Genomic DNA, 20308 nt, shown 5'->3' on the forward strand with positions numbered 1-20308 from the left:
CTAGCATGGCTCCACCCACATATAGTTCCTCAATAATTATATAAGAAACAAATTCGTGAATGAATGAATCGATCCTTCAATCTGTTTAATCCTCCTGTGACTTTTTTTTACTAATGACAATTAAATAAACTCATGTTTAAACTTGTTTCTGATGTTTTTTAAAAAGGATTTTATACTGGATTGAGATTCAAGATGGTGGCCTGAGAGATGAGACAGAGAACTACTCCCAAACCCACATAAAATATGAAAATATAGTTAATACAACTAATCCTAAAAGAGCAACAGGATAGAAAGCTGCATGAGACTGCATACACCTGGAGAACAGAGCAGACCTCATGAAACAGGGTAACATACCAAAGCATTGAGCCAGCAGGACCCAAGCCATTCCCCCACCCCAGCTCACTGGTGGGAGGAAGAGAAATCGAGCAGGGAGAGGGTGGAAGCCTAGGACTGCTGAACAACCAGCCCTGGAGATCTGCTTTGGGAACACAGACCTACATTGCATGGTGCTCTGGAGACTGGTTGGCTTGGAAAGCTAAGACATGTGGAATACTTGGAGAGACTGGGATTCCAGCCCTTTGTGGAGGACAGGGATCAACATAGGGCCACATTGGGACCAAAGAAAATGTGGGCAGTCTGAGAGGCTTCCTAACAGCAAGAAGGCTGTTGGAGGGGCAGGGTTTACATGGAGCTTGTTGTGCAGGGAAAGGATAGGTGGACAGGGTTGTCTGGGTGTGCTGCACCCAGCAGTTTGGGAACTTTCGGGATCTTCAGGCACTCTGTCCCTTGGCTGGCTGCTTAGCTCTGAGGACCCCACTGTGATATGTAGCCTGCTGTGCCTTCCTCCTGGCCTGTTGGCACCAGCTCACAAACCGTCAGTCTCTGCCCTGCCATCAGGCCAATGAGAGGGAGGGCCTGCCTACTGTAGCTAGAGATGCAAAGTGCAGAGGCTTTCACCTGTGTGCTCGGCCCACTGGTTCTGACAGTGTAGACAGGCACTGCAGCCAGGAGGCCGGAAACAGCTCTTTCCTCCCTGCAGGCACCAGTTCCACTCCCATGCAACACAACATCACTCCAGGGGCTGAGCAGCTCCAGAGACTAGACCTTCTGGGCACTAGAGGGTGCCACATACAAATATGAAATGTCAAAGGAAACTGGTTCAAACAAAAATCTCAGAAACACTAAAAAAAGAGACAAATGAAACTGAACACACTAATCTTCCTGAAAGAGAGTTCAAAATAAAAATCATAAACATGCTCATGGAGGTACAGAAAAATATTCAAGAACTCAGGGACAAATTTAGGATGGAGATTCAATCATTGAGAAATTCCATATCTGAAATCAAACATACACTGGAGGGATTTAAAAGCATATTAGATATAGTAGAAGAGATGGTAAATGCAATAGAAATAAGGGAAGAGGAACACAAAGAAACTAAGGCACAGAGAGAAAAAAGGATCTCAAAGATGAAAGAATATTGAGAGAACTGTGTGACCAATCCAAACGAAAAAATATTTGCACTATAGGGGTACCAGAAGAAGAAGAGAGAGGAAAAGGGATAGTAAGTGGCACTGAGGAGGTAATTGCTGAAAACTTCCTCAATCTGCAGAAGGAGACACTCTTTCAGGTCATGGAGGTACACAGATCTCCTAACACAAGGAACCCAAGGAAGACAACAACAAGACAAATCATAATTAAAATAGCAAAGATCAAGGATAAGCACAGACTTTTAAAAGCAGCTAGAGAGAGAAAAAAGATCACATACAAAGGAAAACCCATCAGGCTATCATCAGACCTCTCAGCAGAAACCTTACAGGCCAGAAGGGAGTGGCATGATATATTTAATGCAATGAAGCAGAAGGGCCTCAAACAAAGAATACTCTACTCAGAAAGATTATCATTTAAATTTGAAGGAGGAATTTACAATTTTCAGATAAGCAAAAGCTGAGAAAATTTACCTCCCACAAACCACCTCTACAGTGCATTTTGGAGGGAATGCTATAGATGGAAGTATTCCTAAGGGTAAACAGCTGTCAACAGGGGAAATAAAACCACAGCAAAGAAAGTAGAACAATTAATTACTAAGCAGATGCAAGATCAAATCAACTACCCCCAAATTAATCAAGGGAGAGACAAAGAGTACAGAATATGAAAACTAGTATATAAAGAATGAAGGAGGAAGGAAAAGAAGGGGAAAAAAACGAACCTTTAGGTTGTGTTTATAATAGCATACTAAGTGAGTTAAATTAGACTGCTAGATAGTAAGGGAATTACCCTTGAACCTTTGGTAACCACAAATCTAAAGCCTGCAAGAGCAATAAGTACATGTCTATCAATAATCACTCTAAATGTAAATGGTCTGAATGCACCCATAAAAAGATATACAATCACTGAAAGGATAAAAAAACAAGAGCCATCTATATGCTGCCTACAAGAGACTCACTTCAAACACAAAGACATACACAGACTGAAAGTAAGGAGATGGAAAAAGATATTACATGCAACTAACAGTGAGAAAAAAGCAGGAGTTGCAGTACTTGTATCATACAAAAGAGACTTCAAAATAAATAAACTAACAAGAGACAAAGAAGGACAATACATAATGATAAAGGCGTCAGTCCAACAACAGGATATAACTATTATAAATATGTATGCACCCAACACAGGATCACCTACAAATGTGAAACAAATACTAACAGAATTAAAGGGGGAAATAGAATGCAATGCATTCATTTTAGGAGACTTCAATGCACCACTCACTCCAAAGGACAGATCAACCAGACAGAAAATAAGTAAAGAGACAGAGGCACTGAACAACGTATTAGAACAAATGGACCTAACGGACACCTACAGAACACTCCATCCAAAAGCAACAGGATACACATTCTTTTCAAGTGCACATGGAACATTTTCAAAAATAGATCATATACAAAGCCACAAAAAAGCCTCAGTAAATTAAAAAAGATTGAAATTGTACCAACCAGCTTCTCATACCACAAAGGTATGAAACCAGAAATGAATTACACAAAGAAAATGAAAAAGCCCACAAACACATGGAGGCTTAATAACATGCTCCTAAATAATCAATCGATCAATAACCAAATAAAAACAGAGATCAAGCAATATATGGAGACAAATGACAATAATAATTTAACACCACAAAATCTGTGGGACACAGCAAAGACCGTGCTAAGAGAGAAATATATTGCAATACAGGCCTACCTCAGGAAAGAAGAACAATCCCAACTGAACAGTCTAAACTCACAATTAATTAAACTAGAAAAGGAAGAACAAATGAGGCCCAAAGTCAGTAGAAGGAGGGATATAATAAAAACTAAAGCAGGACTAAAAAAAATTGTGAAGAATAAAACAATAGAATCAATGAAAGCAGGAGGTGGTTCTTTGAGAAAATAAACAAAATAGATAAACCCCTAGCCAGACTTATCAAGAAAAAAAGAGAGTCTACACACATAAACAGAATCAGAAATGAGAAAGGAAAAATCACTATGGACACCACAGAAATACAAAGTTTTATGAGAGAATACTATGAAAAATTATATGCTAACAAACTGGATAACCTAGAAGAGATAGACAACTTTCTAGAAAAACACAACTTCCCAAGTCTGACCCAGAAAGAAATAGATAATCTGAATAGATCAATTACCAGCAAGGATATTGAATTGGTAATAAAAGCCTATCTAAAAACAAAACTCCTTTACTAGATGGTTTCCCTGCTGAATGTTATCAAACATTTAGTAAAGACCTAGTACCCATCTTCCTTAATGTTTTCCAAAGAGTAGAAGAGGAGGGAATACTACCAAATTCATTTTATGAGGCTAACATCACTCTAATATCAAGGAGGGTAAAGGTGCCACAAAAAAAATATTTACAGACAAATATCCCTGATGAACATAGATGCAAAAATAATAAACAAAATATTAGCAAACTGAATTAAAAAATACATCAAAATGATCATCCATCATGATCAAGTGGGATTCATCTCAGGGATGTAAGGATGGTACAACATTCAAAAATCCATCAACATCATCCACCACATCAAAAAGAAGGACAAAAATCACATGATCATCTCCATAGATGGTGAAAAGCATTCAACAAAATTCAACATCCATTCATGATAAAAATTCTCAACAAAATGGGTATAAAGGGCAAGTACGTCAACATAATAAAGGCTATATATGAGAAACCCACAGCCAACATCATACTCAACAGCAAGAAGCTGAAAGCTTTTCCTTTAATATTGGGAACAAGACAAAGATGCCCACTCTCAGCACTTTTATTCAACATAGTTCCAGAGGTCCTAGCCATGGCAATCATACAACACAAAGAAATAAAAGGCATCCAGATTGGCAAGGAAGAAGTTAAACTGTCCCTGTTTGCTGATGACATGATATTGTACATAAAAAACCCTAAAGAACACACTCCAAAACTACTAGGTCTTGTATCTGAATTCAGCAAAGTTGCAGGATACAAAATTAATACACAGAAATCTGTCGCATTCCTATATACTAATGATGAACTAGCAGAAAGAGAAATCAGGAAAAAAATTCCATGCACAATTGCATCAAAAAGAATAAAATACCTAGGAAAAAACCTAACCAGGGAAGTGAAAGACCTATACTCTGAAACTACAAGATACTCATGAGAGAAATTAAAGAGGACACTAACAAATGGAAACTCATCCCATGCTCTTGGCTAGGAAGAATTAATATTGTCAAAAAGGTCATCCTGCCTAAAGCAATCTACAGATTCAATGCAATTCCTATCAAAATACCAACAGCATTCTTCAACAAATTAGAGCAAGTAGTTCTAAAATTGACAAGGAGCCACAAAAGACCCAGAACAGCCAAAGCAATCCTGAGAAGGAAGAATAAATCCAGGGGATTATGCTCCCAGACTTCAAGCTCTACTACAAAGCCACAGTAATCAAGACAATTTGGTACTGGCAAAAGAACAGACCCATAGACCAATGGAACAGACTAGAGAGCCCAGATATAAACCCAAGCATATATGGTCAATTTATGTATGATAAAGGAACCATGGATATACAATGGGAGAATGACTGTCTCTTCAACAAGTGATGTTGGCAAAACTGGACAGCTATATGCAAGAGAATGAAACTGGATTATTGTCTAACCCCATACACAAAAGTAAACTCAAAATGGATCAAAGACCTGAATGTAAGTCATGAAACCATAAAAGTCTTAGAAGAACATATAGGCAAAAATCTCTTGAATATAAACATTAGGAACCTTTTCCTGAATGCATCTCCTCAGGCAAGGAAAACACAATAAAAAATGAACAAATGGGACTACATCATGCTAAAATCTTCTGCACAGAAAAGGACACCATCAGCAGAACAAAAAGGCATCCTACAGTATGGGAGAATATATTTGTAAATGACATATCCAACAAGGGGTTAACATCCAAAGTATATAAAGAAGTCACATGCCTCAACATCCAAAAAGCAAATGACCCTATTAAAAAATGGCAGGGAATATGAACAGACACTTCTCCAAAAAAGAAATTCAGATGGCCAATAGGCACATGAAAAGATACTCCAGATCACTAATTATCAGGAAAATGGAAATTAAAACCACAATGAGATATCATCTCACACCAGTTAGGATGGCCAACATAAATAAGACTAGAATCAACAAATGCTGGTTGGGATATGGAGAAAGAGGAACCCTTGTACACTGCTGGTGGGAATGTAAACTAGCTCAACCATTGTGGAAAGCAGTATGGAGGTTCCTCAAAAAACTCAAAATAGAAATACCATTTGACCCATGAATTCCACCCCTAGGAATTTACCCTAAGAATGTACAATCCCAGTTTCAAAAAGACATATGCACCCCTATGGTTATCATAGCACTATGTACAATAACCAAGAAATGGAAGCAACCTAAGTGTCCATCAGTAGATGAATGGATAAAGAAGATGTGGTACATATACACAATGGAATAATATTCAGCCATAAGAAGAAAACAAATCCTACCATTTGCAAAAACATGGATGGAGCTAGAGGGTATTATGCTCAGTGAAATAAGTTAGGTGGAGAAAGACAAGTACCAAATTATTTCACTCATATGTGTAGCATAAAAACAAAGCAACAACTAAAGGAAAAAAACATCAGCAGACTCACAGAACCCAAGAATGGACTAACAGTTACCAAAGGGAAAGGGACTGGGGAGGGTGGGTTAGAATGGCGGGAGAAGGGTAATACGGGGCATTACGATTAGCACACATAATGTAGGGTGGAGCATGGGGAAGGCAGTGTAGCACAGAGAAGACAACTAGTGACTCTATAGCATCTTACTACATTGATGGACAGTGACTGTAATGAGGTATGTGGTAGGGACTTGATAATGAGGGGAATCTAGTAACCACAATGTTGCCCATGTGATTTTATATTAATAATACCAAAATTTAAAAAAAGAATTTATATTTCTATTGAGTTTGAAATGTGCCTTTTGGTACTAAGCACATAAAGATGTTTAAAATCATCAGTCATTGAGGAAATGCAAATTAAATCCAAAATGATATAGTGCAACACACCAGCTAGAATGGCTATAATCAAAAAGAGACAATCACAAGGGTTGACGAGGGTATGGAAAAACTGGAAACCTCATACATTTCTGCTGGGAATGTAAAATGGCACAGCTAATTTGGAAGACAGTTTTGCAGTTTCTTAAAAAGTAAAGCTTACTGTATGATTCAGTAATTCCCCTTCTAGGGATTTACCCAAGGGACATAAGAATATGTTCATACAAAGACTTCTGCAGGAATGTTTACAGCAGCAATATTCATAACACCAAGAAACTGAAAAAACTCAAATGTCCATCTGCAGTGAATGGATAAACAAAATGTGATGTAGCCAAGCAATATAAACGAATGAGGTACTGATACAGGTACAATGTAGAAGAACCTTATAAACATTATGCTGACTGAAAGAAGTCAGATGCAAAAGATTCCATATTATATTATTTCATTTATGACATTTCTCCAGAAAATGGAGACAGCAGATCAGTGGCTGCCTGGGAAGCAGGAGAGTGGGGAGTGACTGCAGATGGGTTGATGGCAAAGTTTTAAAAGTAGATTGTGGTAATGGTTGCACCACTCTATGAATTTACTAAAAATCATTGAATTGTACATTTGTCATGGGTGAACTTTAAGGCACGTAACTTATACCTCAATAAAACTGTTAATAATGTGCACTGGCCTAACTTTTTAATACCTAGCAAATCAACACTGTGTGTATGCTCTCAGCTTGCAGTCTGAGGAAACCTCCAAAATGAATTCTCTTTATATCTGAATCTGATGTCTACAGTTGACCAGAAACTCTGAGTTAACAGTTTTTATGCCAGATGTTGATAGGGACACCAAAGTGGTTTGCAAAGACTTGAAGTGAGTTCCTGAATTCTTCTTTGGTTAAGTGTGAAATTCCTGTATCTACTTCCCTCTTCGAAAGTGAAGCCCAGGTAAGTTTTCCCAGGAACCTGGAGGTTTCCTGTGTAGTGGGATATGGGACTCAGCTGATCAGGGAGTGAACTGCATGTAACCCCTGATGAGCTGGGTTCACACAGCCATCTCACTTTTCCAGAGGGACTAAGCTGTTGATCTTTCAGGCTGGCCTGGATCTTAGCCAGGATGTGAGGGGAGTCAGGCGCAAGCTGAGAAGCTGAGTCCCATCTCACCTTATGCAGTCCCATTACCCTTTGTCAATATATATTTCGTTTCTCAAACATTTGCAGCTAGATCTTCAAGGAGTCCTATGTGCAGCCTTTATGATACTCACCCTCCTGGCCTGAGTTCTGGTTCCAGATTGGCCCCAGTGCCTTCCACCTCTCCCAGCCTCGGGATTCTACTACAACTATTGGAGGCCTGCCACAGCTCTGTGCCTCCCACAGGACAGGCAGCTGTCTGGACCAGCAGAATCCCAGATCCTGTGCCTTTGTTCTCCATTCTCTCTTCCACCCTCTTTCTGTTCCAGAGCTGCCTCCTCTGCTAGCCAGAGGGCAACCCCAGACCTCTGTTTTCTGGAGCTGGAGGGCTGTCAAGGAATCTGAAGCCCCAAGTTTTGTAGGAATAGAATTCTCAGAGAAAACTCAAGAATCTCTTGGAAAAAAAATCAGTGGAATGGGGTATGTTTTTGAGTACCTACTGAGCTTCTGAATACCCCCAGAAGAAGCCCTTGGGGGGAAATGCCAAAATAAATTTTTTCCCATAATAATAGGATTCTAGAGCTGGAGGGGAGTTTTGAGATCAGCTGACCCAATCCTTTTATTTCCCAGATGGGTAGACTGAGGCTCAGGGAGGGAAATCAGACTGTCTGAGGATTTGTAATAACCATGGCAGGGGCAACAGGGCTTCAGCTTGGGCCATGAGAAAACACAAAGAAAAGTAAGCAGCAGTATTTTCCTCTTCTGCTTGAGGGTATTATGCTTGGGCCACCAAGCCAGCAGGATGTCCTAGTCCTATGGGACACATGCTCCTGCTCTAAGTTGCCATATGTAGTCCTGTTGGATTGTCCACCTGTTTAAACATCCAAGGCAGCTACTTCTGCCTGTTTTTAGTGTGTGTGGGGTGGCCTGCAGGTGATGCCATAATGGTTTAAGGCAAGGACTTGGGAGTCAGAGTTCAAACCTTGCCTCTACTGCAAAGTATGTGAAACTTAGTCACATTATTAGACCTTGGTACCTTAAAAAAAGTACCACACAGTATTTTTTTTTTGTACAAAGGAATCCAGATAAACGTGCTTCTTCAAAAACAATAACAATTGTGAGAATGGCAAGAAATCTTTTAAGAAGAGCTCCTGCCTAGCCAAGTAACCCCAACACAGATAATAGATCGAGTTAGTTTGGTTGCTTAGTGGGAACACAGAACATTTGGTGTTGGAAGAGACCTCAGAGATTTGGCTCTTTAACCATGCCAGGCTCACTCCCATTTTAAGTCCTTCAAATATGATCACATAACCTTTTGTTCCAGCAAGGCTGGTTTGTTATTCTAGAAGGCAGCCCCCTCCACAGTGGGCCAGTTCTAATTGTTTGAAAGGCCTTGCTGATATTGAACTGAAGTCAGTCTTGACTACTTTGGGCAAATGATTTCTACAGGCTTTATTCTTATCTGCCCCTCCAGGTTTTTTTGAGAATAAGAGGCAGGAGATATAACAAACACCTTGAAAAATAGGAAGCCAAGCACTTTCAAGGTATTACTTTTTAAAGTAAAAAATCCATGAAATGTAGCTTTTCTGTTTTTGATATAGTTCTTCAACTGGCAGATTAAAGAAAATACTATGGTGTGGTACCTTGATTTCAGCTATGAAGATCCTGTAGCTATCCCAGAAATGTGGTCTGGCTAATCTTACAGCTGGTGGGATCCCAGCTGGCTTGCATTCGCTTTCCATTGCCATGTAAGAAATTGCTACACACGAAGTGGCTTAAAACAATGCTCATTTGTTACCTCACTTCTATAGGTCAGAAGTCCAGGTGTGTCCTCTACTGAGGATTTTAAAGGCCAAAATCAAGGTATCAGTTTGCTGGGCTCTTTTCTGGATACTCTGGGGGAAAGTCTGCTTCCAAGCTCATTTGAGTTCTTTGCTAAATTAAGTACCTACCAGCTGTAAGACTGATGTCCTTGTTGGTTGCTGTTGGGCAGGGCATCTCTCAGCAACTAGAGGCCATTCTACCATCCTTACATGTGGTTCCCTCCATCCTCAAAATCAGCAATGGCATGTCAAATTCTTCCTATGCTTCAGATTTCTTTGACCTCCACACTGCCCTCAGTCAGAAGATACATGGGCTCATATGATTGCATTGAGTCCACCTGAATAATGTCTCTTTTGCCATAAAGCAAAACATAATCATGAGAATGACACCATCATAGTTATAGTTTTTACCTATGCTTAAAGGGGAGGTGATTATACAAGGTAAAATGCCATTGGGGATTGTTCTTAGATTTCTACCTACCACATGGTTCAATAATCATAGCTGAGGAGTGAACACAGATGTAATGTTCAGTCTATCTGGTGGAGGCCTCCAGTGGTATCACCAGGACTCAGGTCTCTGATGTTCAGTATGTTTATTGGCAATTTGAATTGAAGAAACGATTGATTAGACAGAAGACAGACCAAAGTTCTAAATAATTTTAGCAATTGAAAATGGTGGGGTAGACCAAAATAGTGGAATTTAAGGACAAATGCAACTTAACCTCGCAAATACTTCCACACAGGCAGAATGGAGGAGATGTGGTTAGCTGGTAGCTCACAGGAAAAAGACCCACTGCTTTTATTAGGTTCCAAGTTCAACATGACAAACAGAATTAATAGAAGAATGCCCTCAGCATCAGCCTAAAACACATCTATCCATTTTACAGCATATTAATATTTGAATTTTGAAAATTGTCTGTCCTCATGATAAATGCCCTCAATTCTAGGATCTATTTCTTGTGCCATTTGGTTATGAGATCTTTCATCACCCAGGGCTCATCTTTCCTTTTGCCTACACTAGTTGGTAAATGTCTTTCTCAAAGCATGACAGAAAGAACTGACAGCAATAGCTGATACGTGAACTCTCTGGCAAAAATAACTAACACCTAGTAACTAAGCTTGAGCAGTTATAATTATGCTTCATATTATGTGTATGTTTCAAATATGATTAGAACTTCTAGAAGTGACTTAGAAAAATCAAGAGAATCAAGAGTAAAATTCTAAGAATTTTTAATACAAGGAAGAATAGAAGATAAATTTACAAAAACCAAATTTCCCCTATACACAAGTGAGAAGAAAGTTAAAGGTATACTGAAATTAAGCAAAGATTTCTGAGCTATAGCACCAAAAGCACAGTCCATACAAGAAAAATTAGACAAATTGGACTTCAGCAAAATTAAAAACTTTTGAACTTCAAAAAACACCATTAAGAAAACTAAAAGATAAGGGAGCCAAGACAGCAGCGTGAGTAGAGCAGCAGAAATCTCCTCCCAAAACCACATATATCTATGAAAATATAACAAAGACAACTCTTCCTAGAATACAGACCAGAGGACACAGAACAACATGCAGACCACATCCACACCTGTGAGAACCCAGCACCTCGCCAAGGGAGTAAGATACAAGCCCCGCCCAGCAGGTCATGAGAACCCCTCTCCCCAGATCCTGGCAGGAGGAGAGAGGTCTGAGCAGGAGGGAGAAGGAGCCCAGGACTGCTGAACACCGAGCCCCAGCCATCCAGAACAGAGCAAAAACACAGTGCACGCGCGGGGCCCTGGATACTAGGGAAATAGGGCAGCAAGAATGGTGAGCGGGTACTGGAGGCTGGCGCTGGAGGACAAAAGAAAAGCGAACGGCCATCTTTTTGTTGTTGTTGTTGTTGTTTTGTTGTGGTAAGTGCTTTTTGGAAGTCTTAAAGGGACAGGGACCCCAATACTAGGGAAACAGGGCAGCAAGACCAGCGAGGAGGTATCAGAGGCCGGTGCTGGAGAACAAAAGAAAAGTGAGCGGCCATTTTTGTTTGTTTGTTTTTGTTGTTTTGTTTTAGCGAGCGCTTTTTGGAAGTCTTAAAGGGATAGGGACCCCAATACTAGGGAAATAGGGCAGCAAGACCGGTGAGTGGGTGCCTGTGGCTGGTGCCAGAGAATAAAGAAAAATGAGTGGCCATTTTATTTTTTTTTTCTGGTCATTGTTTTGTTTTGGTGGGTGCTTTTTGGAAGTCTTAAAGGGGCAAGGCTGGACACTTAGTCCAGAGGTAGGGAATCCAGGGATCTCTGGGCACCCTAATACCCTGGCTTCAGAGAGCACAGAGGCCCCTTAAGGAGATAAATAGCCTCCCGGCCGCTCCCCCTCAAATGCAACTCCACCACGTTGGAGTAGAAGTCTGAGCCATGCCACACACACTGCAACAGTGGAGATAATCTCCATAGCAGCCGGGCAGGAAGCAGAAGCCCTGTCTGCATGCAGCTATCCAGCACAAGCCACTAGAGGTCGCTATTCTCCCAGGAGAGGAAGGCCACAAACCAACAAGAAGGGAAGTTCTTCCAGCCATCACTCGTCCCAGCTCTGCAAACTATTCCTATCACCATGAAAAGACAAAATTACAGGCAAACAAAGATGACAGTGACACCAGAGAAGGAGACAGACCTAACCAGTCTTACTGACAAAGAATTCAAAATAAAAATCATAAACATGCTGACAGAGATGCAGAGAAATACGCAAGAGAAATGGGATGAAGTCCGGAGGGAGATCACAGATGCCAGAAAGGAGATCACAGAAATGAAACAAACTCTGGAAGGATTTATAAGCAGAATGAATAAGATGCAAGAGGCCATTGATGGAATTGAAACCAGAGAACAGGAACGCATAGAAGCTGACATAGAGAGAGATAAAAGGATCTCCAGGAATGAAACAATATTAAGAGAACTGTGTGACCAATCCAAAAGGAACAATATCTGTATTATAGGGGTACCAGAAGAAGAGAGGGGAAAAGGGATGGAAAGTATCTTGGAAGAAATAATTGCTGAAAACTTCCTCAAACTGGGGGAGGAAATAATCGAACAGACCACAGAAATACACAGAATCCCCAACAGAAAGGATTCAAGGAGGACAACACCAAGACACATAATAATTAAATTGGCAAAGATCAAGGACAAGGAAAGAGTTTTAAAGGCAGCTAGAGAGAAAAAGGTCACCTATAAAGGAAAACCCATCAGGCTAACATCAGACTTCTCGACAGAAACCCTACAGGCCCGAAGAGAATGGCATGATATATTTAATGCAATGAAACCTTGAACCAAGGGTACTGTATCCAGCATGACTATCATTTAAATATGATGGTGGGATTAAACAATTGCCAGACAAGCAAAAGCTGAGGGAATTTCCTTCCCACAAACCACCTCTACAGGGAATCTTACAGGGACTGCTCTAGATGGGAGCACTCCTAGAAAGAGCACAGAACAAAACACACAACATATGAAGAATGGAGGAGGAGGAATAAAAAGGGAGAGAATAAAAGAATCTCCAGACAGTGTATATAACAGCTCAATAAGTGAGCTAAGTTAGGCAGTAAGATACTAAAGAGGCTAACCTTGAACCTTTGGTAACCATGAATTTAAAGCCTGCAATGGCAATAAGTACATATCGTTCAATAGTCACCCTAAATGTAAATGGACTGAGTGCACGAATCAAAAGACACAGAGTAACAGAATGGATAAAAAAGCAAGACCCATCTATATGCTGCTTACAAGAAACTCACCTCAAACCCAAAGACATGTACAGACTAAAAGTCAAGGGATGGAAAAACATATTTTAGGCAAACAACAGCGAGAAGAAAGCAGGGGTTGCAGTACTAATATCAGACAAAATAGACTTCAAAACAAAGAAAGTAACAAGAGATAAAGAAGGACACTACATAATGATAAAAGGCTCAGTCCAACAAGAGGGTATAACCATTCTAAAAATATATGCACCCAACACAGGAGCACCAGCATTTGTGAAACAAATACTAACAAAACTAAGGGGGGAAAAAGACAGCAATGCATTCATTTTAGGAGACTTGAACACACCACTCACCACAAAGGATAGATCCACCAGGCAGAAAATAAGTAAGGACACACAGGCACTGAACAACACACTAGAACAGATGGACCTAATAGACATCTATAGAACTCTACATCCAAAAGCAACAGGATATACATTCTTCTCAAGTGCACATGGAACATTCTCCAGAATAGACCACATACTAGCCCACAAAAAGAGCCTCAGCAAAATCCACAATATTGAAATTCTACCAACCAATTTTTCAGACCACAAAGATATAAAAGTATAAATAAATTCTACAAAGAAAACAAAAAGGCTCACAAACACATGGAGGCTTAACAACATGCTCCTAAATAATCAATGGATCAATGAACAAATTAAAATAGAGATCAAGGAATATATAGAAACAAATGACAACAACAACACAAAGCCCCAACTTCTGTGGGATGCAGCGAAAGCAGTCCTAAGAGGAAAGTATATAGCGATCCAGGCACACTTGAAGAAGGAAGAACAATCCCAAATGAATAGTCTAACATCACAATTATCAGAATTGGAAAAAGAAGAACAAATGTGGCCTAAAGTCAGCAGATGGAGGGACATAAAAAGATCAGAGAAGAAATAAACAAAATTGAGAAGAATAAAATAATAGCAAAAATCAATGAAACCAAGAGCTGGTTCTTTGAGAAAATGAACAAAATACATAAGCCTCTAGCTAAACTTATTAAGAGAAAAAGAGAATCAACACAAATCAACAGAATCAGAAATGAGAATGGAAAAATCACAACAGACTCCACAGAAATACAAAGAATTATTAAAGACTACGGTGAAAACCTATATGCCAACAAGCTGGAAAACCTAGAAGAAATGGACAACTTCCTAAGAAAAATACAACCTTCCAAGACTGACCAAGGAAGAAACACAAAAGTTAAACAAACCAATTACGAGCAAAGAAATTGAAATGGTAATAAAAAAACTACCCAAGAACAAAACCCCAGGGCTGGACGGATTTACCTCAGAATTTTATCAGATACACAGAGAAGACATGATACCCATTCTCCTTAAAGTTTTCCAAAAAATAGAAGAGGAGGGAATACTCCCAAACTCATTGTATGAGGCCAACATCACCCTAATACCAAAACTAGGCAAAGACCCCACCAAAAAATAAAATTTCAGACCAATATCCCTGATGAACATAGATGTAAAAATACTTAATAAAATATTAGCAAATCGAATTCAAAAGTATATCAAAAACGATCATATACCATGACCATGTGGAATAAATCCCAGGGATACAAGGATAGTACAACATTAAAAAATTCATCAACAACATTCACCACATAAAAAAAAAGAAAGACAAAAACCACATGATCATCTCCATAGATGCTGAAAAAGCATTTGACAAACTTCAACATCCATTCATGATAAAAACTCTCAGCAAAATGGGAATAAAGGACAATACCTCAACATAATAAAGGCCATATATCGTAAACCCACAGCCAACATTACACTGAACAGCAAGAAGCTGAAAGCTTTCCCTCTTAGATTGGGAACTAGATAGGAATGCCCACTCTCCCCACTGCTATTTAACATAGTACTGGAGGTCCTAGCCATGGCAATCAGACAAAACAATCTTTTTTTTGGTAAAGAAGGAATCCAGATTGGTAAAGAAGAGGTTAAACTGTCACTATTTGCAGATGACATGATATTGTACATAAAAATCCCTAAAGACTACACCCCAAAACTACTAGAACTGATATCGGAATACAGCAAAGTTGCAGGATACAAAATTAACACACAGAAATCTGTAGCTTTCCTATACATTAACAATGAACCAATATAAAGAGAAATCAGGAAAACAATTCCATTCACAATTGCATCAAAAAGAATAAAATACCAGGAATAAATCTAACCAAAGAAGTGAATGACCTATACTCTGAAAACTACAAGTCACTCTTAAGAGAAATTAAAGGGGACACTAACAAATGGAAACTCATCCCACGCTCATGGCTAGGAAGAATCAATATCGTCCAAATGGCCATCCTGCCCAAAGCAATATACAGAGTTGATGCAATCCCTATCAAAATACCAGCAACATTCTTCAATGAACTGGAACAAATAATTCAAAAATTCACATGGAAACACCAAAGACCCCGAATAGCCAAAGCAATCCTGAGAAAGAAGAATAAAGTATGGAGGATCTCACTCCCCAACTTCGAGCTCTACTATAAAGCCATAGTAATCAAGACAATTTGGTACTGGCACAAGAACAGAGCCACAGACCAGTAGAACAGATTAGAGACTCCAGACATTAACCCAAACATATATGGTCAATTAATATTTGATAAAGGAGCCATGGACATGCAATGGCGAAATGACAGTCTCTTCAACAGATGGTGCTGGCAAAACTGGACAGCTACATGTAGGAGAATGAAACTGGACCATTGTCTAACCCCATATACAAAAGTAAATTCAAAATGGATCAACGACCTGAATGTAAGTCATGAAACCATTAAACTCGTGGAGAAAAACATAGGCAAAAACCTCTTAGACATAAACATGAATGACCTCTTCTTGAACATATCTCCCCGGGCAAGAAAACAACAGTAAAAATGAACAAGTGGGACTATATTAAGTTGAAAAGCTTCTGTACAGCAAAAGACACCATCAATAGAACAAAAAGGTACCCTACAGTATGGGAGAATATATTTGTAAGTGACAGATCCGATAAAGGCTTGATGTCCAAAATATATAAAGAGTTTACATGCCTCAACAAACAAAAATCAAATAATCCAATTAAAAAATGGCAGAGGAACTGAACAGACAGTTCTCCAATAAAGAAATACAGATGGCCAACAGACACATGAAAAGATGCTCCACATCACTAATTATCAGAGAAATGCAAATTAAAACTACAATGAGATATCACCTCACACCAGTAAGGATGGCTGCCATCCAAAAGACAAACAACAACAAATGTTGGCGAGGCTGTGGAGAAAGGGGAACCCTCCTACACTGCTGGTGGGAATGTAAATTAGTTCAACCATTGTGGAAAGTAGTATGGAGGTTCATCAAAATTCTCAAAACAGACTTACCATTTGACCCAGGAATTCCACTCCTAGGAATTTACCCTAAGAACGCAGCAAACAAGTTTGAGAAAGACAGATGCACCCCTATTGTTATCGCAGCACTATTTACAATAACCAAGAATTGGAAGCAACCTAAATGTCCATCGGTAGATGAGTGGATAAAGAAGATGTGGTACATATACACAATGGAATACTACTCAGCCATAAGAAGAGGGCAAATCCTACCATTTGCAGCAACATGGATGGACCTGGAGGGTATTATGCTCAGTGAAATAAGCCAAGCGGAGAAAGAGAAATACCAAATGATTTCACTCATCTGTGGAGTATAAGAACAAAGGAAAAACTGAAGGAACAAAACAGCAGCAGAATCACAGTACCCACGAATGGACTAACAGGTACCAAAGGGAAAGGGACTGGGGAGGATGGGTGGGTAGGGAGGGATAAGGAGGGGGATGAAGAAGGGGGGTATTAAGATTAGCAGGCATGGGGGGTGGGAGAAAGGGGAGGACTGTACAACACAGAGAAGACAAGTAGTGATTCTACAACATTTTGCAATGCTGATGGACAGTGACAGTAAAGGGGTTCATAGGGGTGACCTGGTATAGGGGAGAGCCTAGTAAACATAATATTCTTCATGTAAGTGTAGATTAAAGATAACAAAGGAAAAAAAATAAGAAAGAAAAGGGGAATTACTCCCTGATAAAATAAAACTAACTGTAAATCAATGATTAATGCATGCTTTAAATATCCTTAATTCTGATCACTTAAAGGATGTCAGATGATCGGCTATGGAGGTACACTTTTCTGATAATATTCCTTTCTCTTAAATAAAAAAGCATTTCCTGGGTGGTGACCTCCAATGTGTTCTACACAATGGTGTAAAGGGCATATCAATGTGTGGCAAAGGGTCTGTTTGTACTTATACAGAGGCTCAAAGCCTAATTTGGCTACCCAGGAAATGAACTAAGATACGATATGAAGAAGAACTTCCAACATCAGCACTCTCTGGAAGAGACACACCAGAAGATGATCATCAAAAAACCTCAACAAAGATCCAGGCGATGCTGCAGTTGTAGCTGCATTCATCCCACCGGTTGCTGGCCTTACCATTGGAATGAAGAAGGAGATATCTAAGCTGGCCTGTGCATACAATAAAACAACAAATTTGAATATATTTGTTGTATAGTTCCAATCTATACTGTTGGAACTCAACCAAGAATTAGGAGAAGTGCAAGTTGTAGCGCTCCAAAATCTTACAACTACAGACTATCTACTGTTAAAAGAACATATGGGATGTGAACAGTTCCCAGGAATGGGTTGTCTTAATTTGTCTGATTTCTCTCAGACTGTTCAAGTACAGTTGGACAATATCCATTATATCATAGACAAATTTTCACAAATGCCTAGGGTGCCTAACTGGTTTTCTTGACTTCACTGGAGATGGCTGGTAATTATAGATCTGCTTTGGTTATGTAACTGTATTCCTATTATGTTAATGTGTGTGCGCAATTTAATTAGTAGTTCAAAACCTATACATGCTTAAGTTACTCTACAAGAAGATATGTCAAAGAAATAATCAATCTTCCCATGTTTTCTTCCATCTGTTACCTCTATAGCTTTTCTTCTTCCTTCCTAATTACAACCCTTAAATAGAATTCGTGCCTCATATTGAATTCACCGAGTATCATAACTCCTCCAAGTGGTAAAGATACCTCAAGACAAATGCTGGGCATAGAAGCCACAGGGCATAAATCTGCAAAGTAAAAAGCTAACCTTTTCAAACAATATGGCTTCTCTCTCACTTACCACCTTTACATTCCCCTGTATGGCCCCAGAAGGTGACTGGTTAGCCAGAGACGGGTAAGATTCCTCAAGGGAGGAACAACCTAAGACAGGCACAGTCGCAGGGGGGCAGGTGAGAAATTGGGGATCAACAGAAGTGAGGCTTAGAACCTCACCGCCCCTCTGTTTTGGGAGAAATCTTCTGCATCCGTGGATGTTTTATTGCCCTTGTCTAGCTTGGATTAACACTTAGTCTACAGGCACACACCTGATCATCCACATTTGCTCTCTTACAACACTAAACTATGTTTTCTACCTTTATCTTGCATCTACCTACCACTTCAGCATTTTATTAATAATAATAATAATAATAATAATAATATAATAATAAAGGGAGAAATGTGGGATTCACATATAAATCAAGTATAAAAATCAAATGAATATTCATATTTGATCTGATTGTTTATAGATCATAATGTGTGATCAAAACCGAAAGTTTCTGTGATGACTGCCCTTGTACTGTTCACCATGTAAGAACTTATTCACTATGTAAGAATTCGTTCACCATGTAAGAACTCATTCGTTATGCTTCAGAAGATTGGAGACTGACGAGAATTAGGCTTGGGGTGGATTAATGATTGTGCATTGAGCATTGACCCCCCTATACAGAATTTTATTGTTGTTAACAACCATTTGATCAATAAATATGAGAGATGCCCTCAAAAAAAAAAAAGAAAGAAAACTAAAATATAAGCAACAGACTGGGACAAAATGATTGCAAACTATGAAATATTTGCAAACAGACCAAATATTAGGCAAAAGATGTGAACAAAGTTTATGCCAAAGAAGATATACAAATGGTTAACAAGCACATGAAAAGGTACTTAATGTCATTTTAGGGGAAATGCAAATTAAAACTCCAATGAGAAACTACTTCACATCCACTGGAATGGCTATAAAAAATAAGCAGACTATAATAAATGTCAAGGATATTGAGAAATGCAAACACTCATACACTGCTGGTGGGAATGTACAATGATCCACCCACTTTGGGAAATAGTTGGACAGTTTCTCAAAAATTTAAAAATACAACTGCCATACCACCCATAAATTTTCAAGAAATTCTGGCAGTCACCTGAGAGAAATGAAAACATATGTCTACCCAACAGCTTGTACCCAAATGTTCCTAGCAGCATTATTTTAATAGCCCCAAACTAGAAATAAGTTAATTGTCTGTCAACTGGTGATTGGATAGAGAAAATGTGTTGTATCTATTAAATGGAAATTATTCAGAAACAAAAGGAAGCAACTACTGACACATGCTCTGTCATGGATGAACCCCCAAAACACTGTGCAAAATGAAAGAAGCGAGACACAAGAGACCACACGTCGTATAGTTTCATTTATAAGAAATGTCCAGAAGAAGACAAATTGATAGAAAGTAGGTTAGGGGTTGCCTGGGCTGGACATAGGAATGAGAATTAACTATAATGGGCGTGAGGGTTCTTTCTGAGGGGGGTCAAAATGTAAAGCTGATTTATTGTGGTGGTTATGCTACTCAATAAAGTTACTAAAAGCATTGAATTGTACATAGGGAATGGTGGAATTTTTGATATGTAAAATAAACCTCAATAAAATTGTTTATATATATATGTCTGTGTGTGTATATATAGATATATACACACACACATATGTATATACAGGGTGTCTCCAATGGAGCTGTCAATCACCAGGGGTGGACACAGGCTCGGGCTGGGCAAAATACTCAATCTCATTGGTCACAGTGATTGGCTCAGAGCATGATCCAAACAGGATCAATCAGAGTCCCTTCAAGCAATCTCATATATGGTACTGGGAAACACTGTCTTCCTTCTGAGTCAGGAGTCATAAAGGT

The 20308-nt window shown here is 39.2% G+C and overlaps 1 protein-coding gene across 2 annotated transcripts in view; it reads right to left on the bottom strand.

Moving 5' to 3' along the window:
- Positions 1-20308, bottom strand: part of LOC108387708 (dynein axonemal heavy chain 9) — an 890975-nt gene that overhangs the window by 782224 nt on the left and 88443 nt on the right. The window lies entirely within an intron of this gene.

This window comes from Manis javanica, chromosome 4, assembly GCF_040802235.1.
Source record: "Manis javanica isolate MJ-LG chromosome 4, MJ_LKY, whole genome shotgun sequence".
Lineage (NCBI taxonomy): Eukaryota > Metazoa > Chordata > Mammalia > Pholidota > Manidae > Manis > Manis javanica.